At 41.4% G+C, this 17,400-nt stretch overlaps 1 protein-coding gene across 3 annotated transcripts in view; it reads right to left on the reverse strand.

Annotated features, from left to right (window-relative positions):
• glp1r (glucagon like peptide 1 receptor) overlaps positions 1–17,400 on the reverse strand; it is a 151,787-nt gene that overhangs the window by 117,876 nt on the left and 16,511 nt on the right. The window lies entirely within an intron of this gene.

Genomic DNA, 17,400 nt, shown 5'->3' on the forward strand with positions numbered 1-17,400 from the left:
GGTCAAGTATGTCGCAGCATGGCCCAACAAAGGCGCTCTCCAGGAGATGGTGGCTAGACATTTTGAGAGGAAAAAGTGGGAGACAAGTTATGAGGAGGGGAGAAAAGCGCACTGTGTTTGGTATATTATTTGTGCTGAGTTTTATTCTCTCTTTTGGAAAAAGAGCACATGGGAATTGGATAAAAGAACATGCCAATTATATGTTTGAGCAGCACGGGAAAGAGGTAGCATTAATATATGAACACCCCCTCACCGTAGGAGATTTTTCATTTCTTCCCGATTTAATTGATGAACCACAGATTGTGTTGGAGGGATTGTCCAAGGCTCAGGAGGGTCCACCTACCGTGTTTTCTAGCATACCGAAAAAAATAAATAAAACTCGGTTTCGACGGTTTAGATACCACACCTCCACCAGGGGTTTGTGCTTCTGTTGTGGAGGATCGGGAATATGGAATTCTGAGTGGAAACACTGGGGAACTAGGCAGGCGTTCTTTTCCCGATTAGGCAATTATTCCCATTGTCGAGACCGGTTCTATCTACATGGACGATTTAATACATCTTATGTCTCACGATTAAATCTAACCGCAACCGAGTGGGCTAGCATGTATCCAGATTATCCTACATTTAGTGTGAATGATTCTATTGAGGGCCTAAAATCTTATATGAACATACTGCAACAATTAACCCAACTGAGCCTAGGTAAAAGCCTCTGTCCGTTATGGCAAATTAGGGATCCAAATCTATGGTTTTTCTTTGATAAATGGGCCACAAATTATCACCCCGGCAACTACCAGTGTGTCGGTGTGGGTTATTTGACATTCCCAGTTCAGGTCTTACACAAAAGGCATCAGCGCCTGAAACGGGACATTGTGCAAACAGGCCCTCTAGGACCAGAATGCTCGGATGAGGTCATTATTAACAAGGCCCTGTCAGGTTCAGAAGCCTCCCGTGTAGGAGGAGGCCTGATCACAGGCTTGTTGACACTGGGTGCTTACCCAGGGATTGTAGCTCAAGCAAATCGTAGAAGTGTTCTAGGCCTGACTTGCCGCCTTGAAAAGTCCATAAATGCCACTGGTAAAATTTTCCGGGAAATCCAGTCTGAAGTAGAAGAAATCAGCCAGATGGCCCTACAGCATAAGTTGGCCCTTGACTACCTACTGGCGGCCAGGGGGGGGTTATGCGCCATGGTTAGAGGGCGTTGTGTAGTGAAATTTCATAACTTGAATAGTACTATTGAAGATGACATCGAGTCATTACAAAAGTTAATTTACAATAATGTCCAGGAGATAGAAGGTTGGTCTCCCTTCTCCTGGGTGACTAGCTGGTTACCCTCAATAGAATGGTTGAAGAACATATTGTTGGTAGGGATTTTAGGATTGTTCATTGTTCTCATAGTTATGTGCTGCACTCCAATAATGATGCAAATATGTACTAGGTGTGTCACACAATCCTTACCTAAAAAAAAGATAGCCATACTCCAAGCCAAGCGGGATTGGATGGAACCATAAATGCTTTGCTTCAGCTTTTTGTACATGCGCTTCGCAAAAAGAAAATGGGGGAGTGAGGCGGGAGGTTAAAGAACCCCAGGAAATACCATATATGGGCAGAGATGGCGACAGCTAGCGACCCGGGTGCATAAACTCACAGAAACATGTGACTTCTGGGAAATCATGTGTTTCTGAAGAAATGAAAGCTAAAGATAAACAAACAGCGCATGCGTACGCAGGCGCTCTGAATGATTTGTGAGCACGGCACAGAAAGAGTGCAGCCGGCCTGCTGGTCAGCACTGATTGGGCAGCGTCACAACTCTAAGCCAATGAATTTGCTTGTGGGCGGGCATAACCCGAACCCTGTAATGTGTATAAATATTTACTCAGCCGGCCACTGTTTGTTCCCCTGGAGAAGCACTTACTTTGTGCTAGGGGGAACCCTAGTGGCCATTAGCGAAATAAAACTGCTTTCTTGGAATTCCTTCAGTTGTCCGTCTCCATTCCTCCACTGCGCACAAACAAGGACCGGAGCACAAAGGTTCCGCTACAAGACCACACTGCCATATATTCCAGTTCAAAGCAGATAATGTGGGATTTTATTCAGCTGTGTGGAAAGAGCCTGTGTCTATACTGACAGATAATCTGGGATAAGAAGATAATCTGGGAATCAGATCCTGGGATACAGGGATATATTGGGCAATGTAGATTCAGCCTGAGAGGTCACTGCTGGCTTTTTCTAGAAGTGGGAGAAGTATCTCAATGAAAGCAGGAAGAAAGGTCTGCTCTGACTCAGCCTAAGACCCCTTCCACACTGCACCATATGCCAGGATCTGATCCCAGATTATCTTCTTATCCCATATTATCTGGCAGTGGAGACTCAACTTCTACACTACCATATAATCCTGATTATCAAAGCAGACAATCCACTTTATCTGCTTTGAACTAAATTATATAAATCTACACTGCCATATAACCCAGTTCAAAGCTAATAATCTGGATTTTATATGGTAGTATAAGGGCCCTCATATAACCCAGTTTAAAGCAGATAATCTGGGATCAGATCTGGGGATATAGGGAAGTGTATAAGGGGCATATGAAGAACCTGTCAGATGTCTTAGGCACCTGCTACACTGCCAAATAAAATCAAGATCATCTGTTTTGGCAGATGTAGACTCATATAATCCAGTTCAAAGTAGATACTCTGAATTATCTGCTTTGATAACCTGGATTATATGGCAGTGTAGAAAGGGCCTAAGACATCTGATAGGTTCTTCATAAAAGGCAGGACAAATAAGGCAGAACAAATAAGCTCCAAACTGGAAAAAAAAATCCAGTTTGGGGAGGGGGCTCTTACTAGCAAATACCACAAGTGTTATCATTAATAACTTCCGTAGAACCCTTTCGGTTGGGAAACAGCAACTGGTGGGGTATTGTTCCTGGCTGTGCCCAGGTAACATCAGGGTCACTGAACACAGAATGACTCATCAGCGCTCTTTGTTTTTCTCATTCTGATAACTCACAGCTTATGAAAGTACCTTCTGATTCATGTTTCTCTTTTAAACATCAAGGGACTATGATAGTTGCATTTATCATCATTCAGATGCCACCCTTTCTTTCCTCTTTCCTCCTTTCCTGTATTTCCACTTATGTTTGTCTCATGCATATTTATTATGTCCATTTATACATGTCTGAATAAAATGTTACACAGTCCATTTTAGTTTCATAGATACAGTGTTCTCTCACTTATTGTGGGGGTTACGTTCCAGGACCACCCGCAATAAGTGGAAATCTGCAAAGTAGGGACACTATATTTATTTTAATAAATATAGTATCCTTCAGTCCTCCCTCCATATCTCCCTCCCTACCTCTTTTAATGTACCGTATTGCTCGAAGCCGATCCCTCCTGTCGCATCAGGGAATATGGCGGCCGTCGCTAGTGTGGCAAAAGGGGCTCCACCAAGCCCAGCCACTGCCACAGTTCGGGGTGAGGGGCCAAAGTCCCAGATGGAGCTGAAAAGGAGGGGAGTGTCATCCAGGCCAAGCGAGGGAAGGGAAGGGGAGCTGAGGAAAGGGAGTGAGAGCCGCCACCGGCCTCTGAAGCTGGGCCAGGCACAAAGACAACCCACTGCTGTGGATCTGAGGAGGGTTTTTGTTCAAGCGGCGCAGGCAGTGCAGACTGCGGAAGGCACCAGGTAAGCTTGGCCTGGGCTTGAGGGGAGCACCTACTTGCCTGATGCCAGCCAGAGGTGGCTTTCGTGCGCCCATTGAGCTCCCTCATCCAAGTACGACTTGCTCCAAATCCCTGGGGCGGCGGCGGGGATAACGCCATGCACAGGGACGCCATCCCAACTGGGGCCCTCAGGGATCCAGCTGAGGTGGGGGAGGAAAGAGGCCTGCCACTCGGCTGGTGCGGGCCTTGGAGCCAGGCCCTCCTTTGTGGTGGTGATATTGTTCAATGAGGCGCAGGCCGCGCCTACTGCCGCTGCCTGCGGGCAGCTGAGGAGGATTTTAGACCTTGTTATTTGAAGGAGTGCCATTTTTCTACATGCCTAAGGATTAATGTATGCTGGAAAGGTTGTTCTCTGTTTACCCCCACATGGGTGCAATATACTGTTGAGGGAGCTTCTCTGCGATGGCAACCAGTTTTGAATCTTTTCCTTTAGATACCTGATGGGTGCAAATATTTTAGAACTTAAAAAATTGCTTTTTGAAGCCTTGGGAGCCTAATATCAAAATCCAAATCTACATATATGTTTTCTATATATTCTACAAATATATATATGGGTTGTTGTATGTCTTTCGGGCTGTGTGGCCATGTTCCAGAAGTATTCTCTCCTGACGTTTCGCCCACATCTATGGCAGGCATCCTCAGAGGTTGTGAGGTATGGATAAACTAAGTAAGGAAAGGAAAGAATATATATTTTATTTATTTATTTATTTATTTTTCAAACTTATATGCCGCCACTCCCCTAGGGCTCGGAGCGGCTTACAAGAACCGGCTAAAATCAACAATTTAAAAAACATCTTAAAAACATCTTTAAAAATATCTTAAAAACATCCTAAAAGCATATATCTGTGTAGAGTCCAAGGTGTGGCAAGAGTTCTTTGTCACTGGGAGCCAGCATTAATGTTTCAGTTAATCACCCTAATTAGCATTGGAAATGTTTTGTCCCTTGCCTGGGGGCATCCTTTGTTCAGTCAAGTCCTCATTGTGTTGGTTCCCATCTACTGTTTTGATTTTGGAGTTTTGTAATACTGGTAGCCAAATTTTGTTCATTTTCATGGTTTCTTCCTTTCTGTTGAAGTTGTCCACATGCTTGTGGATTTCAATGGCTTCTCTGTGTAGTCTGACATGATAGTTGTTAGAATGGTCCAGCATTTTTGTGTTCTCGAATAGTACCCTGTGTCCAGGCTGGTTCATCAAATGCTCTGCTATGGCTGATTTCTCTGGTTGAAATAGTCTGCAGTGCCTTTCATGTTCTTTGACTCTTGTTTGGGTGCTGCGTTTGGTGGTCCCTATGTAGACTTGTCCACAGCTGCATGGTATCCGGTAGACTCCTGCAGAAGAGAGAGGATCCCTCTTGTCCTTCGCTGACCGTAGCATTTGTTGGATTTTCTTTGTGGGTCTGTAGATAGTTTGTAGGTTGTGCTTCTTCATCACTTTGCCTATGCGGTCAGTAGTTCCCTTGATGTATGGTAAGAACACCTTTCCTCTGGGTGGATCTTTGTCTTGACTCTCATGGCTTGTTCTTGGCCTTGCAGCTCTTCTGATGTCTGTGGTGGAGTATCCATTGGCCTGTAGAGCCCAGTTTAGGTGGTTGAGTTCACCTTGGAGGAGGTGAGGTTCGCAGATTCTTTGTGCACGGTCTGTCAGGGCTTTGATTGTGCTCCTTTTTTGACTTGGGTGATGGTTGGAGTTTTTATGAAGGTATCTATCAGTGTGTGTAGGTTTTCTGTAAACTGTGTGGCCCAATTGTTGATTGGGTTTGCGGATGACCAGAACATCTAGAAATGGCATTTTTCCTTCCTTTTCTTTTTCCATGGTGAATTGGATGTTTGGGTGGATGCTGTTAAGATGGTCCAGGAACTTGCTGAGTTCTTCCTCTCCATGGCTCCAAATTGTGAATTGCCATTTCTAGATGTTCTGGACAACTTCAACAGAAAGGAAGAAACCATGAAAATGAACAAAATCTGGTTACCAGTATTACAAAACTCCAAAATCAAAACAGTAGATGGGAACCAACACAATGAGGACTTGACTGAACAAAGGATGCCCCCAGGCAAGGGACAAAACATTTCCAATGCTAATTAGGGTGATTAACTGAAACATTAATGCTGGCTCCCAGTGACAAAGAACTCTTGCCACACCTTGGACTCTACACAGATATATATTCTTTCCTTTCCTTACTTAGTTTATCCATACCTCACAACCTCTGAGGATGCCTGCCATAGATGTGGGCGAAACGTCAGGAGAGAATACTTCTGGAACATGGCCACACAGCCCGAAAGACATACAACAACCCTGTGATCCCGGCCATGAAAGCCTTCGACAACACAATATATATATGGTTTCAGATCACCCAAAGTAGTTTTCAGTCTATTTAAATTATTTTGAATTACAATCTCAATACACTGATTTTGTTATAAGTTGTGCAAACATTCCAAAATATAGAGTATTACAAACATATGACAGCCATTGTGTTATATTGGTTTGAGGATAGGTCTAAGACTCTGGGGAGCAGGGTTCAAATCACTGCCTGGTCATGGAAACTCACTGGATCACTCTCTCTCAGCTTCAGAGGAAGGCAAAGGCAAACCCTCTCTGAATAACAAAGAAAACCCCATGATAGATGAGTCTTGGGTTCTTATGGTAACTTATAGGGACTTTATCATAGGGTTTTCTTGGCAAGAAGGCTTGTTTTTTGCTTTCCTTTGAGATTTGACTTGCTGTTGGTTTCCATGGCCAAGTGAGAATCTGAAACTTGGTCTCCAGAATCCTAATCTGATACACAAATCACTACACCATGGTTCTCTGTTAACTTACTAAAGAACACAATGTGCAACCAGCTGCTTTGCAGCAAGGCCATCATTGGTATTCAGGAATAACATGAATGAGTTGTGCATTGTAATGTGCGGTCCATTTCCCGCAAATGTTTTCACCCAGCAATGAAAAAAAACAAGTTAATTAAAATAAAATAAAATAATTTATCTCTGAGTTTGGTTTATTGTTCTCAAACCAGAATTCACAAGTCAGGAGGAAGTCTTGATTTCAAATCCTGAATTGTAAAGGACCTAACAAATGAATATGCCGGGTTTGGCAGCAGAGTAGGTTTTCATTTTCTGGTTAGTTTAGCTGCTCAGTTTGGCAGGAAGACCCAAATGGGAAGGAATAGGTTGTGCTCACCAGCGGGCAGCTCATTAAAAGTAATCCTAATAGTAAGCATATGAAATATTTTTAGTTTAACAAGGCATGAATGCGCATGTAGGATTTCCATTTTAAAAACAGAAGCAAGCCAATTTCTTTGCAACTGTATGTATAACACTGTAATTGAGAATTTTCTTATGCACTGACTCTTCCTGACAGGAATACTCTGCCTCAGGTAGAAGAGTATACAGTTTGTCCTCCACAGATGCATATGTTGTATCCATAGATTCAGCTCTCTCTCTCTCTCTCTCTCTCTCTCTCTCTCTCTATATATATATATATATATATATATATATATATATATATATATATCAACCATATTATTGTATCATTATTATTTTATTGTATGACACAGCAAACAAGATAGATATGCTGGATTTCGTATCACAAAATCACAAGTCGAACACTTCCCAAGTGTCTAGGACTGTGTGATGTATTTTTGGATGATGCGTGCAGATCCCAGTAGGGTGGCCTTTTGCAGTTGGCATATTATAATTTTGTCAATGTCTATTGTTTCCAAATGCCAGCACAGCACCCAATGTGCTGATCACCACCGGGACCACCTGCACTGGTTTCCGCCAGAGTCTTTGAAGTTCAATCTTGAGGTCCTGATAGTGGCTGAGTTTTTCCTGTTGTTTTTGTCAATGCGACTGTCACCTGGGATAGCAACATTAATGATCCAAACCTTTTTCTTTTCCACAATTGTGATGTCTGGTGTTTTGTGTTCCAGAACTTTGTCAGTCTGGATTCGGAAGTCCCACAGTATCTTTGCATGTTCATTTTCCAATACTTTTGCAGGTTTGTGATCCCACCAGTTCTTTACTGCTGGAAGGTGGTACTTGAGGCATAAGTTCCAATGAATCATTTGAGCCACATAGTTGTGCCTCTGTTTGTAGTCTGTCTGTGCGATTTTCTTACAGCAGCTGAGGATATGATCAATGGTTTCGTCGGTTTCCTTGCACAGTCTGCATTTTGGGTCATCAGCTGATTTTTCGATCTTGGCCTTAATTGCATTTGTTCTGATGGCTTGCTCCTAGGCTGCAAGGATCAGGCCTTCTGTCTCCTTCTTCAGTGTCCCATTCGTGAGCCATAGCCAGGTCTTCTCCTTATCAGCTTTTCCTTCAATTTTGTCAAGGAACTTTCCATGCAATGTTTTGTTGTGCCAGCTGTCAGCTCTAGTTTGTAGTGCGGTTTTCTTGTACTGATTCTTTGTCTGCTGTGCTTTGAGGAGTTTCTGATTTTTGACTTCAATCAAAGCAGGTTCTTCACTTTGCTTTACATATTCTGCCAGGGCATGTTCTTCTTCTTTGACTGCTTGTTTTACTTGTAAGAGTCCTCTGCCCCCTGATCTTCTAGGCAGCTATAGCCGGTCAACATCACTGTGAGGGTGCAGTGAGTGATGAATGGTCATGAGTTTTCTTGTTTTTCTGTCCAAATTGTCTAGTTCTGCCTGTGTCAAATTTATAATGCCAGCAGTATATCTTATGACAGGTATGGCACAGGTGTTTATGGCCTTGATGGTGTTGCCTCCATTGAGCTTGCTTTTGAGAATTTTTCTGACCCTTTGTGTGTATTCTTTGCTGACCACAGTTTTCACATGTTCATGCTTGATGCTGTCCAGCCGTAATATGCCCAGATATTTATAGGCCTCTGGCTGGTGACACTTTATTGTTTGGTCATTAGGCGTATTTATGCCCTCACTTTCAATGATTTTTCCCTTCTTTAATGCTACTGTCGAATATTTGTCCAAACCAAACTCCATGCTGATATCAGTGCTAAAAATTCGGACAGTGTTGGTCAGAGACTGGATTTCAGTTTGCGTTTTCCCATACAGCTTCAGGTCATCCATGTACATCAGATGCGAAATTTTGTGAGATTTCTTAGATGTTTGATAGCCGAGATTTGTTTTTTGTAAGACTGTTGACAGAGGGATCATGGCAATAATGAAAAACAGAGGGGACAATGAATCTCCCTTGAAAATTCCTCTTCTGATGTTGACAAGTCCATAGCTTTCATTTCCAACAAACAGTTCAGTTTTCCAGTGCTCCATCATGTTTTCAATAAAGGTGCCAACATTTTTGCTAATCCCGATGGCGTCCAGGCACTTGATGATCCAGCTGTGTGGGAGTGAGTCAAAGGCCTTTTTGTAGTCAATCCACGTCATGTGAAGATTAGCTTTTCGGCCTTTACAGTTCTCCAGAATCATTTTGTCAATCAATAACTGGTTTTTTGTGCCCCTGCTTTTCCATTTGTTGCCTTTCTGTTCATCTGGCAAGATGTTTTTCTCTTCAAGATAGTCTTGAATTCTGTCAGCTATGATGCCAGTCAGTAGTTTAAACATAGTGGGCAGACATGTTATTGGCCTGTAGTTTCCTGGTGCTGCTCCTTTTTCTGGATCCTTTTGTATCAGGTATGTTGTCCCAGTTGTTAGCCATTCACTGATACTTCCTTTCTGCAGCATCTCATTGATTTGTTGGGCCATTTTGCCATGTAAACTAATCAGATATTTGAACCAAAATCCATGAAGTTGATCACTACCAGGCGATGTCCAGTTCTTGACTTTTTGCACTCGTTTGCTGATCATTTCAGTTGTTATTTCCATCTGTTCCATTTTGTTCTGTGAGAATTTTTCTTCAAACTCCTTTATCCACCCAGCATTTTTGTTGTAGTTCTTATTATTTTCCCAAAGTTCTTTCCAGAACTTCATTGTTGCAGTTTTCTCTGGCTTTATGGCTACTGTGTCTGTTGTTTGGTCCCGACGCTGGTAGAACCGTCTTTGGTCTGATTATTATTATTATTATTATTATTATTATTATTATTATTATTAATACCCATAATCCACTTTATCTCTTTTAAGAGAGACATGTGTAAAATGGTACTTGAGCATTCATTGGTTTTTTTTATCCATGGGGGAAGGAGGTATGTGTCTTGGAACCAACCCCCAGTGAATACCAAAGGCCCACAATACATGTTTCTTTTGTTGGCATAATGTACTTCAAGCCAGGCCTGTAGCTGGGGGGTGGGGGTAGGGGTTAACCCCCCCCCCCAAATTTCAGATTAAAAAAAACCTGGTTGACTCATGAATTTTAACTAGTTAACCAAATCCCCATGCTAAGTCTATGAGACTCCAGGCACTATCTCAAGCAGATATTGACAGGTCTGTAGCTGGGGGGGGGGGGGGTGTTAGGGGTTCAACTCTCCCCCCTAAAATTTTCAACACCCCCCCCCCCCATTTTTCTGGCTATGGCCCTGCTTCAAGCTATGTCATAATTTAGTTTGTTTTGCTATTATATATGCAGCAGCCATATAATTCTATCAAAACATTTCCCTATAGCTTGGCTGAACCGAACCCTAGTATTTTTTATTATCTACAGTACTGAAGAATGATATCTACCCCATTCTACAGCTAGAAGTTGACTATGGTAGGACACTTGGCCTTTTGGATGTACCCTGTTTCCCCTAAAATAAGACATCCCCAGAAAATAAGACCTAGCAGAGGTTTTGCTAAATTGCTAAATATAAGGCCTCCCCCGAAAGTAAGACCTAGCAAAGTTTTTGTTTGGAAGCATGCCCACCGAACAGAACACCAGAGAATGCAGGATCGGTCAATGTACGTACCATAAAGTGTTGTACATGGAAATATTGGTAGTAACAACAAATTCTTGATAGGATTCACAGTTTGACTGGTTATGCTGGTTTATGATGACAACTACTGTACAGTATATAATGTTCATTTTTTTTGTTCAACAATAAATGTGAATTCTTCTTCATGGAAAAATAAGACATCCCCTGAAAATAATACCTAGAACATCTTTGGGAGCAAAAATTAATATAAGACACTGTCTTATTTTCGGGGAAATACGGTATGTATAAGGGAGGGATGTATAGTTTCTCAATATTCTAGTCACTCAACTGCATAGAATTATCGACTATATTTATCCCATTTTAGGCTCATTAGAGTTTATAGGAAGATGAGGTGTCTCACCAATTATGCTCAGTAGTACAGTCAGGCCTCTATATTTGTTGATTTTGCATCCATTGATTCTTCCATCCACAGTTTGATTTTTTAAAATTTAAAAATTATATCCTGATTTTTGACATTTCATTAGGACATTTTATGTAATGAAACTTGTGCATTATTGAAATGTATTATCTACCGAGGTGTTCTAGAAAAAAAAACCTCACTGAATACCAAGGGTGACTGTACATGCAGAAAATCTGAACAAGATAGATGTAAGCCTAATTCTTGCATACATTTCATGTCGAGTTATCCCCAAGGTCCCTGAGTACAATTCATGCAGTGGATCAAAAGCTGATATAGAAATTAAGATTTGGTCAAAGAACAGCACAATATTATTTCCACAATGTATACATTATCAAGTTTCACAAATTTATACCATCTTTGAATGAATTTTCTCAAGATAGCTCACACCTACTGACAATAAAAGCAATTAAGTCAACATAACCAAATACAACAGATTAGGTTCAGGTTATAATTACTACAGTATTCCACGCTCACATAAAATCACTTAGGTCTGATTGATCTTAACAGGGATGGGAATTTCATAGTTTTCATACTGTTGTCTCTGGTATTGCTTCTGGCATAATGCGGAAACCACAGAGTTCATACTGGGGTGTGCCACTCAACTATCCAAATATTAATATTTTTACCAGCCTGCCAGGGAATCTACATCACAACTGGACCACACAATTAGAGACTTTGTATTTGTGTTCTGGGCAGCTGAAATGGGGAGCTGGATGGGGTTACATCTGGTAAGCTTGTCTAGAGAGCCTTTCAAAGGAATGACTGACAGACACACTGGGCAAACTGGTCTGCGTTTGTGAGTCAGAAGAACAGCAGAACGAATGGTCCACTTTGATCAGAAGTTCTCCAAAAGGAAGTTGAAAATAAAACGAAATCATCAGCAGTTGTCTTCCACCAGATTCACCTTTGACAAGTAGTGTAGTCATTCAGATTGCTTACTTTCTTTAGAGAAATTAGAAAAGAAATTTTATCCAGGAACAGTGAAAGACACACTTTTAAAAAAAAGAAGTGGAGCAGGCTGAACACAAGAGCTTTAGAAATAATAAACAAATCTGAGGCAAAGTTATCAAAACTAAACAAACTGTAGAAATTAAGGAACTCTGTAATGTACAGAACAGCCTCTATGTCCACAGGTTTGGCCCTTTATCCCAATCCAACAAAGTATGTCCTTTTAACACATTTTCTAGGTTCTCTATAGAATTCTTGATTTAGAAGTCCTTCCTTTCAATAGAGGTCACTGTTATTTGCAGTTTTGAAAAATTAACACAAAGTCTAGGAATGTATCTTCTGCACATACAGGGATCATACTGTATTTTCCAGTTTATGTTCTATCTTGCTAGATTTTTTTGTTTTTGTTAGCTATGACAGAAAAGGGAAGGCAAAGAGCAAGTGTGGGCGAGCACCTACAAAACAATATAATGAAGCTTACTAGAAGTAAGAGTGGGAAGGGAGTGATGAGGGGGAGGGGGGGAGAGTTCCTGGAACTGTACTAACAAAAATCTACTGTGAGAAATTGCAAGACTTGGAAGTAGTGATGAGGGGAGTACATGCACAAAAGACGATCGAATAACAGTGAAACTCAATCTGCAGTATTAAAATGGCCATCTGTGAAGAACAGCTGATTAATGGTCTACAGCAATAAGAGCCATAAATAGCCAGGACACCATCATCGATAAGTACAACATTAGATGTCATTCTCTTCTTAATCAGATAAATTTAGCATCTTAAAGACAGTATAGTAAAGACTCACCAGACAAAGCAACAGACAGGCAAAAACTCAATGGTCCCTAATAACTGCAAATGTGGCTAGAGCCAAAGATTAGTGAATTGTGTGCAAGCCCAGTAGACAAATAGTAGTAGAAATACTGAAAGAGTGAGCCATTAGCAGAGAGTACCTTTTCCACTGACCCTCCCACAAGGAACTTTTGGGAAGAAAACAAATAAACATTGCTTCCTTGTAGCCCTAGTCCCTATGAATCTTTTTCAACAGGGGGAAGGCAAGCCCTCCAGATCTTTATTTATTTATTTACCCTATTTATACCCTGTCTTTCTCTACCCCGAAGAGACTCAAGGCAGCTTACATATGGCAATTATTCAATGCCTTAAACACATACAAAACATTAAGCTTAAACTAAATTGAATTAAAATTAATACATATTAAACATTTTAAAACATTACATATTAAAATCACGCCATCCAGAAATCGTAGTCTAAGGCCGTCCCGTAGTCATTGCACATATTCCAAATCTGTTATTGCACTGCGCTATTCTCTGAAAGCCTGATCCCAGAGCCAGGTTTTTACTTTCTTTTTGGATAGTAAGTCTATCAGTCCTAGCCAACCAAGCCAATGGTATGAGCAGTTAAGAGGATTTCAAGATTCTCATTCCTTGTTTTAAAGATAAAAAACATGCACATAAGCTTCTAAGACTGTTCTTCCCAAAACCCAGTTTTGATTTCTTTACTTTTGCTGCTATTCCCATCCTACAATACTTTGCAACAGAAAAACAACTTTGAACTATCTGGCTAACAGTTAATGTAGCTTACCTCTTTGTATAGGAAATCCTACCCTACAAATACAAGGTTTTATTAATGTCTCATAAATGTCTAATGACAGTCTTTCTTCAGTACCAAACAGATTTTCTCTTTGCAGAATAAATTGGTCCCCTGCCCCTTCTAGCCAACATGGAGTAATGCTTTGAGTGTTGAACTATGGACCTCATCACATTGAGCCAGAGAAGCCAGGGGACAGTGAGGGAAAACATGGGTCAGCATCAGGCTGCATTCCCTGCCCATCATGGGCCGTGCCATCCCTTCCCACAATGTTTCCCCACTGTCCCCTGCTTCCTCTTCACCTCCTTTGGCTTCTCCGGGCTCCATTTCTCTGTGCTGTTGGCACGCTGCCGGAACAGACCTCCGCAGCCTTACCAGACGTAGACCTGCATCATATGATGGGCTCCAAGGTACTCCATGCCGGCAGTGGTCCAGCAGCACAGAGAAGCAAGGAGAAGACGCTTGTCAGCCCCAATGTGATGAGGTAGTAAGACTCTGGAGACTAGAATCTGAATCTCCGTTTGGCCATAGAAACACATTGGATGACCCTGAGCACGCCATACACACTCAGCCTCAAAGAGTACAAAGACAAATCTATTATGAAGAAATATTGCCAAGAAAACCCCAAGATATATTAGGGTTGTCTCAAATCAGCAACAACTTGAAGGCAGAAGTCAACCGCAATTGTAATTGATCTAAAGCAATACAGGTTAAGTATTCCTTATTCAAAAGACTTGGGAACAGAGGTACTTTGGATTTCTGGAGTAGATGTATGTGCACAATGAGATAAATCTTGGAGATAAAATCCAAATCTAAATACAATCCATTTATCTTTCATATACACATTATATAATATGCACATACTCTGAAGGGAATTTATACACAAAATATTCAGTTTTTAAAATATGTATTTAAAAAAGCAAATTGAGAATGCAGTTATAATGTATTGAAAAATGAAAAACAAAGTTAAGTTTTTTTGGATAAAGTGTGTATACATTAAGCCATCACAAAGCAAAAGTGCCACTTTCTCATCCACCCATGAAGACAATTTCAGAGTATTTTGAATTTCAAAATTCTGGACAGGGAATGTTTAATCTTAATAACCTTCCTCCTCCACTTCATCCCCCTTCACCTCCTGCCGCTGCTGTGCTGAACGCAGGGCTGGCCCTAGGAAATTTTCAAGTGTAGGCGAACAGAATTTTGGCATCACCCCCCCCCCCCCCCCCAAACCAATCACTGAAAAATAAAAGCATTGGATAAGCGAAAATGTTGGATAATAAGAAGGGATTAAGGAAAAGCCTATTAAACATCAAATTACATTATGATTTTACAAATTAAGCACCAAAACATCATGTTTTACAACAAATCAACAGAAAAAAGCAGTTTAATACATGATAATGTTATGTAGGAATTACTATATTTGCAAATTTAGCACCAAACATTGAACTGGGATATAGGGCAGTGTGGACTTAGATAACCCAGTTCAAAGCAGATATTGTGGGTTAATCTGCCTTGATATTCTGGGTTATATGGCTGTGTGGAAGAGCACTGAGGGTCCTTCCACACAGCCATATAGCCCAGAATATCAAGGCAGATAGTCCACAATTAAAAGGCCACTGAAAGGGAATCTGGCCCCCAGTATTAAAAAAAAACTCTAAAATCAGGACAGAAAATAAAGAACACCACTCAGAAAACAGGAATTCCAGACAGGAAACAATCAGGGCCAGCTAATGGATTCCCCCAGACAGGAAGCAGACAGGCTTTGAAGTTGCAAAGCCATTCAATGCTAATCAAGGTGGCCACTTACAACATTTACACTTGCCTCAAGGACATTCCATAGATATAAAAACCCCACTTGTCTAGTTTCCAACAGACCTCACAACCTCTGGATGTGGGAGAAACAACAGGATCGAATGCTTCTGGAATATGGCCAGACAGCCTGGAAAACTCACAGCAACCCAGTGATTCCGGCCATGAAAGCCTTTGACTACAAATAAAAGGACCATTTGGAAATAAAAGTGTTGAAAATCTTATAACAGCCCTCCGTTTCAGGAGAAAAGTACATCTTCCTTTATTTCTCTCTCACACACTCATTGGCCCATTTAAACCCTGGAATTAGATTAATGGATCATTACAGCTTCCCAGCTCAGTCCTGGAGGAAGTATGGCCTGTGTAGATCAGAGGAAGGGATGTCCTGAACACCACTCAGAAAACAGAGGAATTCCAGACAGAAAACAATCAGGGCCAGCTAACACCTCCCAACAATGATTCCCCCAGGAAGGAAGCAGACAGGCTTTGAAGTGGCAAAGCCATTCAATGCTAATTAAGGTGGCCACTTACAACATTCACACTTGCCTCAAGGACATACATTCCACATATATATAAACCTCACTTACCTAGTTTCCAAGAGACCTTGCTGGAAGCGGCAGCCTGCGCGCTCTCCAGATGCTTCACCAGGCGGGAGGCAGCCTCACCGGAAGCAGCACCACACGCGCTCTCCAGCTGCTTCACCCGGCAGGAGTCTGCCTCGCCAGAAGCGGCGCCCCGTGCACTTGCCAACCGCTTCACCTGGCGGGAGGCAGTCTCACTGGAAGCAGCAGTGCACACCAACAAAAAGTTGGCTTTAGAGCACTCAACTGCGCCCCCCAAACGATGGCACCTTAGGCAACTGCCTAAATTGCCTTACGGTTAAACCGCCCCTGGCTGAACATTATATGGTGCACTTAAATCCATCGATTTCAATGACCTTCACATTGTCCATCTCACAATGCACAGCCAATCTAGGTATTCCTCCACATCAAAAGAAAAATCATCCTTGATGCCGGCATATTAGGAACCAGTTTTGTATTACACTGGTACGAAATGTCTTCCTGGGATTAGATTGGTAAAGATCGGCACAGGTCATGAAATGGGAAGGGGAAAAGTATAGCACACTCATCTAAAGACAGTCAGTCTAGAAATGAAACTTAAGAATTTTTTTAAAAGCATAAATAATCCATAGATGTTACAGAAGCAAACCTCTAACTGTACCATAAGGAAATCACCTTCATTCAAGAGCAACTACTCACACAAGCTAAATAATTGAAGGAAGTACACATCTATACCTTAGAGATTTTACAGATGAAATTTTGAGGCAGGTCAGCAGAGTGAGAGACAACTGTAAACACAATGATGGTGAATGACCTTGATGTGCAGTTTCAATCCTTAAGATGTAAAACAGAAATAACCTAGTTGTATTATCTGTCTAAAGAGTCTTTCTGCTCCCAAAGCACTAGCCTGCCTGCATGTCTGTAACAGATAGAACAAACATCACTCGTCTCCAGTGCTCACTCTCATTTATAGGAAACTAAATCCAATGGCTATAACCAGTGTTCCTGGATTCTACAGTTTGAGAAGACACTGCATAGCACTATACTTATTTTACACTTTGAAGTGGAGAGGAGACATTGAAAAATGATATGCAGGGTTACCATCCTGGCGCAGGCCTTTATAGATTTAAAAGGCAACAGTCTATAAGAGCCAGGCAAAAAAAGTGGAACACAAGACACAAGAAAGACTCACTTTGAAGAGAAGAAAATCCTTCCACAATTTACAGCTAACATTCCTAAACTGCGTTTCAGTTGGCACCTAGTGCAAAGAAACAGAAGGCTTCACCGACAGATACTGACAACTGCAAATGATTCACCACATGGAGATCACCACTACAGGGAGCCATTTGAAAGGGCTCTTGTGCTACTGTTTGTTCAAGTATCATCATTCCTCCTTCTCATCTGTCTTACAAGTCTATTTTTCCTGTATATTTCATTTGCTACTTCCACTTTCAAATCTCTTTAAATATTAGCTACATAGTCACCCTGTTAAGTACTTTAGAAAAGCTTTTAGAAATCTTA

Source organism: Anolis carolinensis, chromosome 1 (assembly GCF_035594765.1).
Source record: "Anolis carolinensis isolate JA03-04 chromosome 1, rAnoCar3.1.pri, whole genome shotgun sequence".
Classification (NCBI taxonomy): Eukaryota; Metazoa; Chordata; class Lepidosauria; order Squamata; family Dactyloidae; genus Anolis; species Anolis carolinensis.